Source organism: Terrapene carolina, unplaced genomic scaffold (genome assembly GCF_002925995.2).
Source record: "Terrapene carolina triunguis isolate 2854851 unplaced genomic scaffold, T_m_triunguis-2.0 Scaffold210, whole genome shotgun sequence".
NCBI classification, from domain to species: domain Eukaryota; kingdom Metazoa; phylum Chordata; order Testudines; family Emydidae; genus Terrapene; species Terrapene triunguis.
This window is the reverse complement of record NW_020664561.1, coordinates 52,504,626-52,521,883: the sequence shown is the minus strand read 5'-3', so window position 1 is coordinate 52,521,883 and position 17,258 is coordinate 52,504,626.

The window sequence follows — 17,258 nt, the reverse complement described above, 5'->3', positions numbered from 1 at the left end:
TTATCCTCATGCCCTCTTTGTGTCCATTCTCGTATTCTCACAGGGTAAAGAAGGGGAGGAATGTGGGTGCAGAATGGAGCTGCCTTAAAAGACATGACCTTAAGTGCCATTCTCAGCATCCCAATGAGGCACTGAGATGCTACTTCTGCTCCTAGGCATTTGGTGGCCGCACAGCAGCGGACTCATTAATGCCAGATCCGGTTCTGCTCATCAGTCTTCCCTTGCCCTGATTCATGCAGTACTCTGCCCCTGCACTGTGCAAGCTCAAGTGCTAGGTGGGAAAAATGATCCCTCCTCATTTGTTTCTGTGTAATAAACTCTTTATGGGCAAAACCCAAAGGAGCTGTTTCTGGTAGCTTAGCTATTTTTATAAGATGTTACACAAGTGTTTGCTTCTGTGCTCAGCAGCTGCAGCCCCGGCATCACTTCAGTCATATGTTGTCTCCTGGACATACATTGCAATGTGAATTGTTATTAACAAACAAGGCTGCCCGTGGCTCTGATAACAAGGCAATAATGCGTCTGAATAAACAACCAATTAGACTAAAACCTCAGTAGCTTATTCAGAGAAGGGAAAGGTATCGACAGCAGACATATTGGCTTTCATGCTTTTTTATCACCATTATTTGAGTAAAACAGAAACAGTATAAGAGGTTTTGAACTTCATGGAAAATAATAAAATTGGTCAAACTCAGGGAATAAATTTGATAGTACTCCTGTTCTTTTTGATAGGAAACTATGGAAAAGATAATGTTAATCAAGGCAGATGGAAGAAGCAATGGGGTAGTGGTGTTTTTTAAAGTGGAAATATATTGCCCTGGACTGTTTTAAGGTATTATACCTCTAGATGACTGTAACCCATTATAGGGAACTTGTGTGTTTTTGTACTCATGTCCTGTCGTTGTCCACAGATCTGGGAAACGGAGAAATTGAAATTGTTCAGTGAAGATTTTTCCCTCTCATCATTCAGAGCTGGAAAAAGGTGAGCAGGTTGAGCTCTTGAAATACAAAGTGGGCCACATTCTCGGCATACCTACACACTTCCTCCTTTACATCCATTCAGGCCTTGATTCATTGAAATCTATGAGAATCTTGTCTTTCTACTGACTTCAGTAGACTTCCGTTCAGATACATAAAGAAGTAAAGAAATTAGTTAACAGAATTGTATTTCGCTTCTGCTATGTCAGAGGCTAGTATAGCAATGTAATACAGCCAACCTTTGGCCTTTTGACTAAGAGGCCAGTCTCTCTGGAATCAGTGAAACCAGACTGCTAATTCCACAGAGTTGTACCTGCTTATGCAAAAAGTTAATTTGGCCCTCTGTCTGGTAGGGGAGAAACAACCCTGCTGCTCAGAGCCACCAGCCACTGTCACAGAAATAGAAAGGAAAAAGAAAAATTAGGATGGTTTAGAAATACAGCTAACGCAAGAAATAAAGAAAAACAAAGTGTGACCCGTCCTGTATATTAAAACCTGTCAACATTTAAAACAAGGGTCCTGTTGTCAAGGAGCTAAGTTTTCATAAAGGCAATCCTCGCAGCAGCAGTAAGCGGCTCTCCTGTCTATCTGATGTGTAAATAGAATTCTTCAGAGCTCTATATTTGGCTGACCATCATGATATTCAGCAAATATACAATGTGGGGAGCTGGGTTAAAAGTCCAAAAGTGGGTGGAGGTGTCATTAAAAGAGAGAAACTGCCTTGAACAACAGAGTTAAATGGATCAGACTCAGACATATATTTTGTTTTTCAAAAGGAGAAGTACAATTGAAGCTATGCACAATTGCTTTAGTTTGCACGCCGTGGCGAATGGCTAGAGCTGCAAGAGACCTGGAACAGCATTGCAAGACGAGTAATCTGTCTGTAGGGAATAACTGTTCTTGATGAATTTCAATGTATTTGGTCTCAACAGGCTCGTCTTCAATCTAAGTGATTTGAGTCTATCTGTTCTGACACCTTCCTTCCCTCCCTCCCCCACCTTAAACTAATATTTAATGTGGACAATGTGAGGAAAATCCAGTTCACATTTTACGTTTTGAGCTCCCTCACATCTTTTATGTAGAGAGACCTACATGATCTTGATGTATTCACTGTAATGAGATTACCTTTCAAGACTCCAAGGACATAAAGAAATTAGTTGTGTTTAGTGACCTTATGCAGCAATAGCTTCATATTTTGGGCACTGACATTTATTCTTCTTATTTGACACATGTACAGCTAGACTCTGACCTCTGTCCCATACTGAAGGCTCTCTGTCTGCCTCTATCTTTCTCTTCCTCTCCATGTCCTCTAAAGTGTTCGGTCATATTAAGACTTTCAAAGTTCCTTGCACAGTCAAACGGAGGGGATAGGGTTTGAGCATTGGCCTGCTCAACCCAGGGTTGTGAATTCAATCCTTGAAGGGGCCATTTAGGGATCTGGGGCAAAAATCTGTCTGGGGATTGGTCCTGCTTTGAGCAGGGGGTTGGACTACATGACCTCTTGAAGTCCCTTCCAACCCTGGTATTCTATGATTCATACTTAAAACCTGTTTACTACAAGCCACCACCCAGTTGCATATATTCTGCCCTTGGGCCAGGTGTTGGCCAATTGCAGTGTTGGACTCGCTCAATTCTTGGATGGGAGACTACTGAGGAAAACATAAATGCTGCAGTGATGGTGGTGATTCAGTAGGTGGCCCTCTTTCCTCTGAGTCCATGTTGAATCAGTGCACCAATACAGTATTAGGGAGCACTCACAAATCTGTCTTCTGACTGTGTTGAAAAACTGAAGTCCAGACCATAAACATCTCAGAGCACTTTAAAAGGAAAAGAAGTGTTATTAAACTGCAGCTAAATTCCAACTTGGGTAATTATATGTTGCCTACACTAACCCCACCACTAATCTGCAGTATTCCACCCTGGTGGTGGTTGCATTTCAGTAGTCAGTGATATGAACCCTACATAAATAATCTGTAGAGTATTTTGGAATGAAAGATGCTACATAAATGAAAAAAATATCATTATGCTGTTGTGATAATGTGAGGGAGCTGTATATGTACAACTTATGAATTCTGGTTGTCCTTATGATCTGTATGTATAACTTCAACCCTCCATGTGTAGTAAACTAGCCATGGTCTGACAAGGATTCTGTAACATATCATACACCTTGTATGGAAGAAGCTACAGAGAAAACAAAAGAAATCTATTCTCCTCTGTCAGGACAATGGGTATGCTGAGGAGGGTGACTGAGCTGGAAGAATCTAGGTATTTTAGGTGATTTGCAGAGCATGGAATTTCCCTAGAAGTTGAACAAAGAGACTGTTAAAAACATGGAGGGACTCTGAGAGAGGGGGAACAAAAGGGACAGACTTTAGGAGGAAGTTGGGGCCTGTTTTCTGAGGACCAACTGAAGCTGAAGGAAACTGACTGTAGAGGTCAGAGAGAGACTCCATGATTCAGAGAAGTCATGAACTGGAGAAGTGCAGGGTTGCCAGGCATCCAGTTTTCAGCTGGAATGACAGGTCGAAAAGGGATCTTGGTGGTTCCTGTCAGCGTTGTTGACTAGGCCGTTAAAAGTGCGGTCTGTGTTGCAGCGGGGCTAAGGCAGGCTCCTTGCCTTCCCAGGTTCTGCGCAGCTCCTGGAAGCGGCTGGCATATCCCCGCGGCTCCTAGGCAGAGGGACGATCATGGAAGCTCTGCATGCTTCCCCTGCACCCAGCGCCGGTTCCGCAGCTCCCATTGGCTAGGAACCGCAGCCAATGGGAGCTGTGGGGGCAGAACCTGCGGGCGCAGGCAGCGCACAGAGCCCCTGGCTACTCTGCCTAGGAGCCAGACATGCTGGCCACTTCCAGGAGCCACACGGAGCCAGGGGAGGCAGGGCCTTAGCCCTGCTGCGCCGCTGACCGGGAGCTACCTGAGGTATGTGCCAGCCAGCTGGAGCCCGCACCCTGCACCCCCTCCTGCACCCCAACCCCCTGCCCCAGGTCAGAACCCCCTCCCGCACCCTAACTCCCTCTCAGAGCCCAACCCCCTGCCCCAGCCCTGAGCCCCCTCCTGCACCCTTTCCCCTGCCCCAGTCCCAAGTCCCCTCCCGGAGCCTACACCCCCTCCCGCATCCCAACCCCCTGCCCCAGCCCTGAGCCCCCTTCTGCACCTCAAACCCCTCATCCCCAGCCCCACCCCAGAGCCCATACTCCCAGCCAGAGCCCACACCCCCTCCTGCACCCCAACCCTCTGCCCCAGCCCAGTGAAAGTAAGTGAGTGAGGGTGGGGGAGAGCGAGTGACGGAGGGATGGGGGATGGAGTGAGTGGGGGCAGGGCCCAGGAGAAGGGGCGGGACAGGGGCGGGGCCTCAGGGCAGAGGTGTTCCGTTTTGTGCGATTAGAAAGTTGGCAACCCTAGAGAAGTGCGATCCAGCAAAGTGGACCTGGATCCTTAAATGACACTGTCCAAATCATGCTCCAGAATGGTGGCCAGGTATTTGTAAGCAGGTATGTAGTAAAGTGGTTCTCAAGGGATTAACTCGGTTACTCATAGTATTACTCCCTTACTTCCTGTTTAGGTAGTGGGTGCCCCCACACTTTGTTTGTTATGTAGTTGAATAAAGCAGCACATTCCCATCATGCAGTACTGTGTTTCTTGTGTACTGAACAGTCCCTTTACAAAAGGTGTTTCTTGTTTTGCTTAGATCAGTATAGCTCCTGTGCTATCTAATGAGTAACTGTTTTAGAAACCCTATGTAAATCTTGGGACTGGTCGCCTTAACTATCATGTGAACCTGAAGAGCTAAACTGTATGTAGTATGTTACTGAGGAGGTGACCGGTTTCAAGATAGTTCCTGAAGAGTTTATATACAGAAATGAGGTAACAACTTTCTACTACTTGGTGTGGCTGCACCCTGCTACTGCTCTGTCCTGGGCTTCTTGGTTTCTGCCCCAGGAGGCAGTGTGTCTCAGGAAATCAAAGTCTGAAGAGTGTACAGGAACTGTGGCATCTCTCTACTTCCTGGAGGACTTACTCCAGTGTACATTTTCCTTTTTTTAGATCCCTTTTTTAAATTTCCAGACTTAACTAAAACACCATTAAACTATCAAACTATTGCAAATACAGCAACTGACTTAAACACAACCCAAACATGTCTCGATCAGTCTCTTAAGGCATTTCAGCAACCTTCCCATTCTGCTGTATTGCAAACCCTTTTTTGTCTGAAACACACTATTCAGTCTCTTAGTCAATAACAGGGTCAGTTTGTAGATTGCTTTCAGCTTGTATGGCTGCTCTCACTTCACTCGTCTTGGGTAAGTTGTCAGGTATCTTGAGCAGATGCTTACAATCTCTTCATAAGATTTTGCCTTTATCTGCAATCACCAAGTATGAGCAAGGTGCTTCTTCTTTGATCACTGTAGCTTTCACTGTCCAGTGCCAAATGCCCACTGAATCTTTGCTTTTAACTGTGGAAGATGTCCTGCTCCTTTACTGTAGTATGTTGTGTGACTATACTTTCCCAGTCTTTTCCTTACTACCACACCCTCATCAGTCATCCTTTGGTTTTTGTCCCGTACCTGGTAATCAAGCATTTATATGCAGGCGTGGGAGATTTATATCAGTAAACGTCTATTTCACTGGACACACACAAACTGGTGAAAAAATATTTCCATTAATAATTATCCAAATAAACAGACAACCTGAGAAAAATGCTGCTTGAGAACTTATTAAAGTTTGATTTAGAACTATTTATTTGTATATATTGACATGTGATGTTGACAAGTTGTGCTTTAATGGTTACAAAGCTTTAATTTTTTGAATCGCAACATCTAGTGCCATTAATTGTTGTCTGAGTCCCCCATAATTTCCTGTGAAAAATTAAATAAACATGTTAAAAGCATAAAACCCATAATTTTGTACAACTTTGGAAGAATTAAAATTGATAAAAATAGAAAAAATGTTTAAAAATAAACACTGATATTATGTGTTAAAATTATATTTAAAAAATTGAATTCGGCCAAGCCTATCTGTACATTTGTCGTAGAGGCTGGATTCTCAGGGCTGATGGCAGGGTGACGTGCATTTCTGTACAGCCATTGCAATTGCCCTGTACAGCCATTTCAGTGGTTCCTCGCTCATTGGGCTTTCCACCACATTGTCTGTTGAGAAAACTGGTGTCAAGCTAAGCCCTTTATTATGAACAGGAACAATGTATAGCAGTGAGGTCACAAAACTTTCTGCTGCTCTGTGTTCCTTTAGCCTGTGACTGTCCTGAGCTGGGCTTCTTCTGCGGTTCAAATGCTGCCCCCGCAGGACGTGTATCCCAGGAAATCAAAGACAGCATCTAGAGTGTACAGGAAGTGTGATATCTCTGCACATCCTGGAGGTCTTTCTTACTCAATAGCACACTGTAAACCAGTTGGCACTCTGGGAAAACATGTGCATAAGCAGCTGGGGAGCTTGAAGGAGGTGTCATGAGTCTCAGGGCCTAGGCAATTGGACTGTGGGGTCTCAGCTCTCAGAAGGGGTTGAGAGTAACAGGATCTGCACCCTGAGAGTGTGCCCTGAAAGCCAGAGGCAATGTCTGGACTCTGCTAAGACTCAGGGAAGCTTAAAAGCAGATGGGTCCAGTATGTGGGACCCACACAGCGGTGTGGTGAGTGTGCAGAAGGGAGAACTTGAGCAGGGCTGTGACAGCTGTGGAAGGTTGGATTTTGTTTGTTTTTAACTTATGAATCCATCCTGCCCCATTAAAGATGAACAGGAAAATAGTTACAGTCTGTAAGAGTGAGTGCCTAAAGTCAGAATACAGCCTCGTTCCTTCATTAGTCTAGGGAACAGTGAGTGGAGTCTGTTGCTTTCACCCTTTGATCTCCCTCCATCCAGAAAGATCCAGGATTCATACCAGACAGGCTCAGACAGGCATCTATTATATATCAGACTTCTGCTATCTGTGTAGCACATTTTTGGGGAGACAGGATATTTTTTCATCCCTGGATGAGATTTTTCAGGAGGGTTTTGTTAGGTAGGCAGAGGAGCAGGTGCTATTTGAAGCTTTAGACAATTTCAGTAGCTGGTGGAATGATAGGTAAGGGTGTCTGTCAGCAGGGGAGGACATGTTGTGTCCCTAAATTAATCTTTCAGGTTGGTGGTGGCAGAGGAAGTGAGGCAGTCATAGAAGGCCAGCTAACTAGAGAAGTTGTAAGTACATGCTCAGAGAGGATATTTACATAGCAGGAGCCCCAATATAGTGGTTCAATCTCTGCCTATGCCTGGACTCCTTCCTTGAAAGCCTCTTTCGTTACAGGGTGGTACTTTTGAGAACACTTTTTTCAAAATCTTTAATGGTGACAAAGAATAATGGTTGATTTCCACTTCTGGCTGACTGTGTGAGGGGAGAGAAAAGACACTGGCTGCAAGATGAATTTCTGAATGCCCTTCCTTCCCAGAACTAGACTGAGCTTGAACTATTCACCTACACAAGGGGTGAGTAAGAGTGATAACACCCATTATATCACTCTAGAACTACCCTGTGTCCAGGCACGCAGGAGAAGTAACTTGCCTTCTGGAGGAGGTGAGCAGAGAGGAACACAGGGGGTCTTGGCGCCACCCCCACTTGCTGGCCAGAGTAGGGGAGGGGAATAGTGATTTACTGCTGGTTTAGCAGGGTAGCAAGGAATTGCTTCATAGGCAAGTCTTTGCTGGCTCCCATGGCTACTCCTGCAGTGAAGCAGGCTAAGCACTATCCCTTGTTCAAGGCCATGCCTAAAGTCACAATGGAGCCCTAAATACTGTTAGTGAACATGTGCAGGTTTGGCAACAGATATCCAGGGGATTGTATGTTTGGCAATCCTCTGTGAATGCTCTTGAACTTTAGTTTCTTTTTAGGATTAATTTAGGACTCCAAATAATTCCCAAGATTTGTGTGTTTAAAAGCTGAGAAGTAGGGAGCCGGTGTCTTTACCAGACATATACACGATATATAATGAAGCATGTTCATTTCTCTTGTTTGAATTTGCCCAGCTGCAAAGATGTAAAATTCCAACGAATAAAATTCTTCTTCAGATATGATCCTTTTTAATGCAGAGAATTACTGCTCAGGCAAAGTTTGCCCACTGAACTTACAGAAGTTTATGATAAAGGATGGGGGACATTTTGCTGCCTATCTACATGGAAAACTATGTTTAAAAACTTTCAGAGCTACAGATGAGTATTTATTTGCCAAACCATAGATGCTTAAAACTGATCATGAAGCCAGACAGCCTCTTTTTAAAAAAAATCCCTCCACTGCAAGAGTTACTGGGTGAAATTCTATGGCCTCTAACGCAGGAAGTCAAACTAGATCATAATGATCTCTTCAGTCCTTAAAATCTATTAATCTGATCCTTGCATTATAGTTGGTCCCAGGGCAATCATTTCAATTTTAAAGTAAATATTCTTTAAGGGTGACAGGAAGAGACGGGGAAAAATATTTGTGCCCTCTTTTGCTTCTTTACAGTCTCTCAAGACTTGATGGGTGGTCTTTAAAAGATCTACTTTGTTTTTTTTACATTAGAATTTTCAGGAGGATTAGGTCTTGTCTTCCTCATTTTAGCCGGAGGACTCGTTGGAGGCCTCAGTAATGGTGGTCATCCTTTAAAAGTTTCTTCCATTTTGAAAGATTCTAACAGTGTGAAGACATTTTCTGTACTTAAAATGAGGAATACCACGGGAACTAGGAACATTCCTTGAAACTGAACAAACTTTTCAAGCGTGACCACTGTATGTGGCGTATGAGCTTCTCAGCCCTTCTTGAAAGCGCAGGGTGTTGAATCCTTAATGGTATTTTTTCTTCCGACTGTTTCTCAGATAGTTAAGGTAGGTTAACAAAAGACAAACAAAAAACAAAGTGTTGAGCATTCTGAATATAAATAACTTCCCTTCTGAATTAATTAGGTTATACTTACATGATATCTTTGATGTCGTCATCCTGTCAAAGTAATCCAGGAAAAATAGGGTAGATAAAACCTGAATTTCTAATACAGAAAAGAAACTAACTAATTAAACTTGTGTGGGTTCTTTTCTTGTATCATAAAGAACCCTGTGTGGACAGATGAGCTAGAAACGTGTCAGAACTGCAAAGCTCAGAACCAGACCTGAACCTGCCCATAGCTTTGAGGATGTTCAGATCTGGGTTTTCATGTTTTGGCTTGGGCTGATCTCACAAGGGTCCAGAGCGATTCCCTGCCCAGGACTGGGACCAGCCCTGGCTACGCTGCCGACTCAGCCTGGCAGATCCAGTCACCTCCCAGCAGGGCCAGTGAGTGCGGCCAGGAGGCAGGGCATGGGGGAGTGGGTCTCTGGGAGGTTAGTGGGGGGATACTGGGCTGTGAGGGGGTAGGTGATGTTGGGCAGTGGGGCAGGTCAGTGTGTGTTGGGGTGCTAGGCAGTGGGGGGTCTATGTGGGGAGCTGTGTAGTTGTGATGGTGGGGCTGTGGGGAAGGGCACTGGGCAGTGGGGGAGATGTGTGTGTTGGGGCGCTAGGGAATGGGGGTTCTGTGGGGTGCTTAGCAGTTGTGGTGGGGCTGTGGGGTGGTGCTGGGCAGTTGTGGTGCGGCTGTGGGCAGGGGGGCACTGGGCAGGGGTGGTGATGTGCAGGGTGCTGTGAATTTGTGGTGGGGAGCGTGGGGGGGCACTGGGCACAGCAGGTCCGGGGGAGGGGGGCTGTGTGGTGTGGCATGGTCCTGCACCCGAGGGGAAGGGACACGCTGGCAGAACAGGGACGGACAGGCCAGTGTGTGTCTGGCGACTGCCAGTTTGTAAACAGTGCCCTCGCACTGGGCTGGGCAGAGCAAGGCCGCCCCCGCCAAGCCATGCCCCATTGCTCCTGGCTGGCCCCTCGCTCCGGGGACTGACCTCCTCATGCCATACTCCATTGTCCCCATGGGGGCCCACAAATATGTTTGGCGCCAGGCCCACAAAAGGTTAATCCAGCCCTGCTCTTTAGGGCCTCCCATCCTCACCAGACCGGGATTAGGGTTGCGCTGCTGAGGCAGAGCATGCTGTTGCACATTCAGTGCCACCCTTGACTACAACTCAAAATGGTGTCTAAGAAGATTTTAGTATAGTGCACCTGTTGACCCAGGAGGCTGTATCCACCCCTGCATGTTACAATATAGGTCATGACTGGGAAGCTGCTGCAAATTGTCCCAGTGTGCCTGTCATGATCCAGGCTGCAACATGATCCCTAACATGGGTCTACAACCCTGTTACTCAGTCACTACAAACAAAAAGATTATATGAGAAACAGCCACCCCTAACTGTGCCACACCAATAGATGCTGATATAGACTGACCTGTAGTGCAGATGAGGTCTCTGAGACTAAGAAAAGGGAGAAGGAAGCAGATGATACATGTTAAAACTTCAGAAATCAAATGGACACGAGAAAACTGAATGTTCCATACCACAACTTGTCCTGTGCTCCTTTTGTGATGCCCAAGTAATTTAAAGTACTTTTTTTGTAATGTTTATTAACTTTAAACATTCTGTTTGTGAATCTGTATCACGTTCGAAACATTTAAACAAACAAGCACAAAAATGTGAGCTTGCCTGCCAAATAAATGTGCCCCAGCCAGCTTTGCTGAAAAAGTCACTGTGGCTTTGCAAACATAAGCAGGATAGGATAGTGCTTATAGTGCAGTCAGAGAATTGCTGCAGAGCTATCTGCAATTCAAGTGCCTGTTTATAGGTTCTAACTCGAAGGAAAAAAAAAGAAAATTCATATTTTAGGACAAAAAGAATTCCTGTAAAGCAGAATTGTCCTTTTTCCATCAAATTCCCTTTGATTGTCTTCCTTTCTGTTCTTGTTTTCTGGCTGCAGTTTTGTTCTCTGAAAAGCTTAGTGCTGCGTATTAAGTTTTATTAGACTGCATGTTTCCACCCTAAAAATAGAACAAAGGAATAAGCAGTGCACAATAAACAGAAATGGCTAGTTGATATTTACATTTTTAATCAACAGCTGCTTTGTGTAACTCATGTTGAAACTGACATGTAGACACAACAAACAACTGAGCTTCTTTGTTTCAAAACACACAGTAGATGGAAGTAGCTTAACCATCTAGATCAGAGGTTCTCAAACTGGGGGTCGGGACCCCTCAGGGGGTTACAAGATTATTACATGGGGGGGTCACAAGCTGTCAGCCTCCACCCCAAACCCCGCTTTGCCTCCAGCATTTATAATGGTGTTAAATATATAAAAACTTGTTTTTAATTTATAAGGGGGATCGCACTCAGAGGCTTGGTATGTGAAAGGGGTCACCAGTACAAAAGTCTGAGAACCCCTGATCTAGATTGTTATATTTTTCCCATACACCAGGAATAAAGCATGTATTTCTCTGTGTAGATTGCTTTAATTTCAGAGTAAGGGAAACAGCAAACAAATAAGGAATAAATACGAAGGACCAAATCTTCAGTCATCATTCCAGACTTTTTGGTCCTCTTCTTAGAAAGACAGCTATGGATTTCCCTTGCTTATGGGAATCTTCAACAGACTTGGGTGCCTAAAATTAGGCAACGAAATCAATATTTAAGCAGTTAAATAAGTGGCTTGACTTTCAAAGGTGCTGAATTTTGTTTCAGTGATTATACTTACAACTGAATGGGCAGCTCCCTATCCGTTTGAGAACGTTCAAGCAAGCGTATGTGTGCATTTATTTGATTCAGAGCTCAGGCATCAAACCAGTCTCTCTCTTTTGTTTTTTTAAAAGGATACGCTGAAAATGGTGTTAATATAACATTATGGCAGAAGGCCACAGAGCACAACATTAAAATGAACACCACATGCAGTAATACATAATACAACATGTACACCAGAGGGATGAATTACAGTCACTGTGGGAATCCCATAGCTTTGAGTTTCCTGATTTTTGTGATTATGGTCCATCAAGTGATGACATTGATCCATCATGTCTGGTACCCTGCCTTCAGTGATGTATCAGAGTGAGATGAACAACTCCCATTATACTCTAGCCAACTGAGCAATGCCATATTGGACCCAATTCTGCAAGTTGCTGAGTACCTAACAGGAAGTTTCAACAACTCATGAGATTGGACCCATTGTTTTTGTGGATAAATGCCTAGGAATTCTCTAAATCCTTTTCACAAAATTGTTCTGTTGTGGTGAGGTGTTTTTTGAAAATTCTCCTGGCACTACTATAGTTTCTAATTAGTGACAGGCCCAAGCCACTAAATTTGGGGCTATTCGTATCCATAAAATATACTGGATACATTACAGGAGTGCTCTAGAAATTTGACATCTGTACATATGTAAATAGGTGCCGGTAGATGGTACTCAAGAACATGCAGCATAGCTCCTGGGTTGTGTAGGTTTTAATTTGATCCCATTTCTACTTCATAAATTCAGATGTTGCTTGGTCAGATGTTGTTCCATAATACTGGATTATTGGCAGAGACAGGAAAGTAATTTACCTGAAATGTGGCAAGCAGCCATGAAATAGGGCACCTGGCTTTTCATTTGAATTCTAACACATTATGGAAAACTACACTTCCTGTCGGAGCAGGGAATCTCAGGGGCCATGTGTTACCTTGAACTGCGCTTTGACTCCTAATTATGAAAGAAAACATGCATGCAGTCAGTGAGAGAGAGAGCAAACACAACACTCTAAGACCACTTACATAATGTGATCCTTGCTCCAGTGTTATATGTGGGCTTCAGAGGCAACCCAATGAAAAACATTCTGTTGGCTCCAACGGAGGACCCATTTTATATCTGGCATAGATTTCTCAGTGTACAGAACCATGTACACATACAATGTTACAATCTTATGCATTTATCTACCTATTATGTGTGTAATTATATCTATACAACTTTCTTATGTGTAACAGATATATATACAATTGTCGGAAGTTCATATAGCACATCCAACTGTGTTTCCCCCATGTTAAAAGAGAAACTAGAGCTCTGAGGCCACCCCATGAGTTACCTGGAGCTGTAGATTTCAGTCTTAAAAACAAAAAAAACTCTGTGGTACAGGAGGGGCACATTTCAAAATCTCAGGCTGTTACTGAGATACTCATCCAAAGTAGCCAGGCCTCCATTCTGAAGTTTGCTTTTTTTAAACTAAAACAAAAAGGAGTTTGTTGCATTGCTCACAATGGTAGTTTTGAAGCTTGGGTAACTGTAATAATTTCCAATGTATTCATTGGTCATTTCCTGTTTTTCCTGAAGTCTGTTTTTTTTTTAACTGCTCTAACTAAAGCTTTGTAAACAATGAAAGGATTTTAAGTGGCTAACAAGCCAAAATTTTAGATAACTTTTCAGAACGATATAATGGGCCTAGTTAGGGTTGCCAATTTTGGTTGGATGTATTCTTGGAGGTTTCATCACATGACATAATCTTTAATTCCTGGAGATTCCAGGACAGTCCTGGAGAGCTGGCAAACCTAGGCCTGGTGTAACTTCTTTGACTTCATTAGGTCAAGTATGGCTGAAGAAAGCATTATCCTACAGTCTTATGCTCTTTGACATACTCTCCAGAGTTTCTCTACTCCCTCATTAGCAGTTCTGCACTTTTCCAGAGAGGAAAGATCCAACACCTGTCATGGGACAATGCCTCTATTGTTGCATCTTGCAGCCATGGCTCCTTTTGTTGAGGTCATGTCAAATCTCATAGTTAACAACCCATCAATATCTCTGAGAAGAGAACTAGAGCATCCCCTCCCCCCAAATTTGGCTTTTTTTTTAACGTCAGAGGTGACTGTATTTCAGTGTTGGGTGAATTGATTCTACATATACCTTCATTGAGGTGATATTAAAAGACTAAGGGATTGCACACTTGATAGCTTGTGTAGACTGAATTTATTGCACACACCAGGTGCTCCTTGCATCCCTCCATTTCCCCCCGCTCTCCACACTCCCTTTGTGCCACCCTCCCATCCCCCTCTATTTCCAGGGCTCCCTGCAATTCCCCCTTCCGGGGTTCTATGTGTCTCACATTCCCCCTCTTCCCACAGTTGGGTCCACAATTCTCTGACGCATGCCAGCAGTTTCAATACCAAAGGCTCCCAGTCTCCCCTCATCCCCACAGCCAGGGATTCTATGTTCATGTTCTCTTTCCCATCCTCCCTACCATTATTCTTCTTTCTGTCTGGAAGATAAGTCATTGATGGCTGCCGTCAACCAGTTGTTTGATCTAAAGACAATTGCAGAAGCGCTTGAAACTGTGTCTGTACTAAAGAGCTGGCAGTGGCTTCCTGTGTCCTCCGTTTTCCCTCTTTTGATTTTCTAACTTCCCCCAAATCAAGAGCATTCTTCTGTCCATTGATGCCTACAACATTTTCTGAAGTTTTAGAATTGATCAGATGCAGCGTTCAAAAGTTATCACATTAAATACATACAAACACAGAAATGCCATCGAATTGACTTCAAGGTCTTTACACAGATGGCCAATAAAGAAATGGTTACAAAGTGCTTTGAGATCCAGGGAATATAAAAGTGGATGTACCAGTGTAAGCATCAAGTGTTAATATATCTCTGAATCTGAGGAGAACCCAAGCTGTTAGAAGTGGGGAAAGTCAGGTTCTTCTTCTGTTCTGGTCACTGGGAGTGGCTAAGGGGATTGGGCAGGATGTTTCATTCCCCCTTCAATCTGCTTATGAATGGTAGAGTTTGCATGAAATGGGAGTCCCCAAAAGAGTGGAATCCTGAGGGTTCGCTGATTTTGCCAATATTTAAAGCCAGTGCTGTTTTGAAGTTTATGTTCAATATTCTCATCTTGTGCCAATGGCTGTGGCCCCTCCTGATAGAAGGTATTTGATCAATCCTCAGAAGCCAAATTGATTTTGTAAATGTAAACAGTTCAGGGATACAAGAGCATTTTGCAACCGTTCCTGCTGTGAGGTCCCTATGTCTGGGTCTGAGATGGGGGTGGGGAGGTTAATGAAAGAGCATATTGTCTATGTACAATTCCCACAATGTCCACAAAATTCACAGAATGCTTTTGACAATGCAGGAAACCTTATAGATTTATATGCCTAATGCTGATATAGCCCAGGAGATTTTAAATGGATCATTTTTCTATAATGTATATAACTCAACAAGTAAAGGTTGCAGAGCTCTTTCCTGAAGGGGCTAGTACTCTGTAATGGAGACTCCCTCCAGGACTCTACAAATCCCACCCTCCCGGGAAGCTGTGCTTTTCAGCCACTGCATATGGTTATTTCTGGCTCTGTCTATAGAGGTTTTTAGTTTCCTAGTGCAGCTATTTTCACAACATATGGCTACAAATCTTATCACATCAGGAGTGGTTTAATCTCTCACATCTGAGTGTTTCTGAATGGTATGTATGTATGCAAGTACTGCTCCTTAAACACTGCTCTTGTACAGCAAGGGAGCCAGGCTTAGGAGGCTTCTAGACACATCTCCATTATGTGCTTTGTTAAACCTCAATATATATGTAACCCTTCTGCCAGGTGAAGCCAACAGCAACAAGGGCCGGGTTCAGTATCTAGGGGTTCCTTTTCAACAATACAACACAAAACCGGCTCAAGCCCCCACCCAGTGACCTGGGACAATTACACACACCCCTTGTGCGCCTCTAAGAGGCAATACTTCCCCTCTCGCAAGCACAGGGTCTGAGTGTAGCAAAAACTTTTAATAAAAGGAGGGAATTAACTCAGCATTAATTTGGGAAAACACGGCAACTAGGGCTCATAAACACAAACCATGAGCAAAAGATCCACCCCCAAGTAAGTTGGGCAGTGTCCTTTTTCCTTCAGGGTCTTAAGTCCAGCAACCCAAAAGTCCCTTTAACGTGCCCATCCCTTCTCTGTACCCCACTCACAGTTGCTGTCCTTGGCCATTGCAGCCCCAGAGTTCAGAGGTACATCCGCAGAGTTCACCTCCCACCCTGTGTGGAAGGCGGGGGTGAGGGGAGAGAAGGAGGCATCATACACGCTGCACTATTCTGGCACTTGCTCGTCACCATTGCCACGCCTCTGTGGGGCTCTGCTCTGGCTCTCTCCACCAGCCATCCTGCTAGCCGCTTGCCACACCACTCCATCAGCAGCCGCCCTGCTAGCCGCCTGCCACACCTCTCCACCAGCTGCCCTGGGTAGATATTAAAAGGAAAGTTTAAAGATAATTCAACCAGAATGTCCTATAATTTGCTTTGACCTTCTCTTTAGGAGCTGGAGGGACTAATTTATGAGGAAAGATTAAAAGAATTAAATATGTATGGCTTGGTCAAAATAATGCTAAGGGGAATAGGATAATAATCTGCAAGTATTTGAAAGGGGAGGAATTATTTAGGACTGTCAGAGGGCTATAAATAATCAGATGAAATTACATGAGGAAAATGTAAGATACATTTCAAAAAAAAGTCCCTTACATTGAGATCTATTAGACTGCAGAATAGATTAATCAAGGGATCATATGGAAGCCACATCGCTTGAGCGTGTTTAAAGCTAGACAGAGCATTGGGGGATAAACTGCAGGGAACAACCTTGTTTTAACAGGGTGCAGATTCCGTAAAATGGGTATTTTCTGTTTAACTTATTTGATTTGTTGATCACATTTGAGGGGCTGGAAATCTGGATAAACATGATTTTTCTTGTGATCATTTCTCCTAGGGGAGCTGAGATTACTGCAACTGATCTGGTTATTTATCTCAATTAACAAAATAAAACAATAAACCCTATGATGGGGCGCACTTGCCCCACACTGGGGCGGTTACTGCGAGGGTTAACGCTACTCTCTAGGCTGAGGAGGCCATGCCCCCTCGGCCCTGCTGGGCATGCTCTGGCTGGAGACTAGGTATAAAGGGGAGGAGCTCGGTGACAGCTGAAGAGGGAGGATGCATGCTGCAAACTCCAGCCCGGGAATTGTGGAAGTCCCAGATGGCAGAAACCAGGGACGCTGAGACTCTGGAGGATGCCCAAGGAGTGATGGAGCTGCTGGGAGCCGCACAGACCGAGGAGCCCAGAGGCCTTGGAGATGCCAGGACCACTGCACCGGGGACAGGGTAGGCAGTAGGTCAGGGGGACTAGATATTGTGCCGAGTGGTGTCAGCATGTTTTGGGCAGATTGCCCGCTGACCGGTGGAGGGCATACTTGCCACTGACAGGGCCCTGAACAGGGACCTGGTGGAGCAGGGAGGGCCCGGGTCCCCCTACCTGGCTGCTACCCACCCTGGGGTGGTGGCTCACTTCCCTAATAGGCCACATTGCCCTACCGAAGGGGCAGTTATACTGACTCTAGCCATTGGGCCATGCAGCCCTGAGAGAGGGCAGCCCTACTG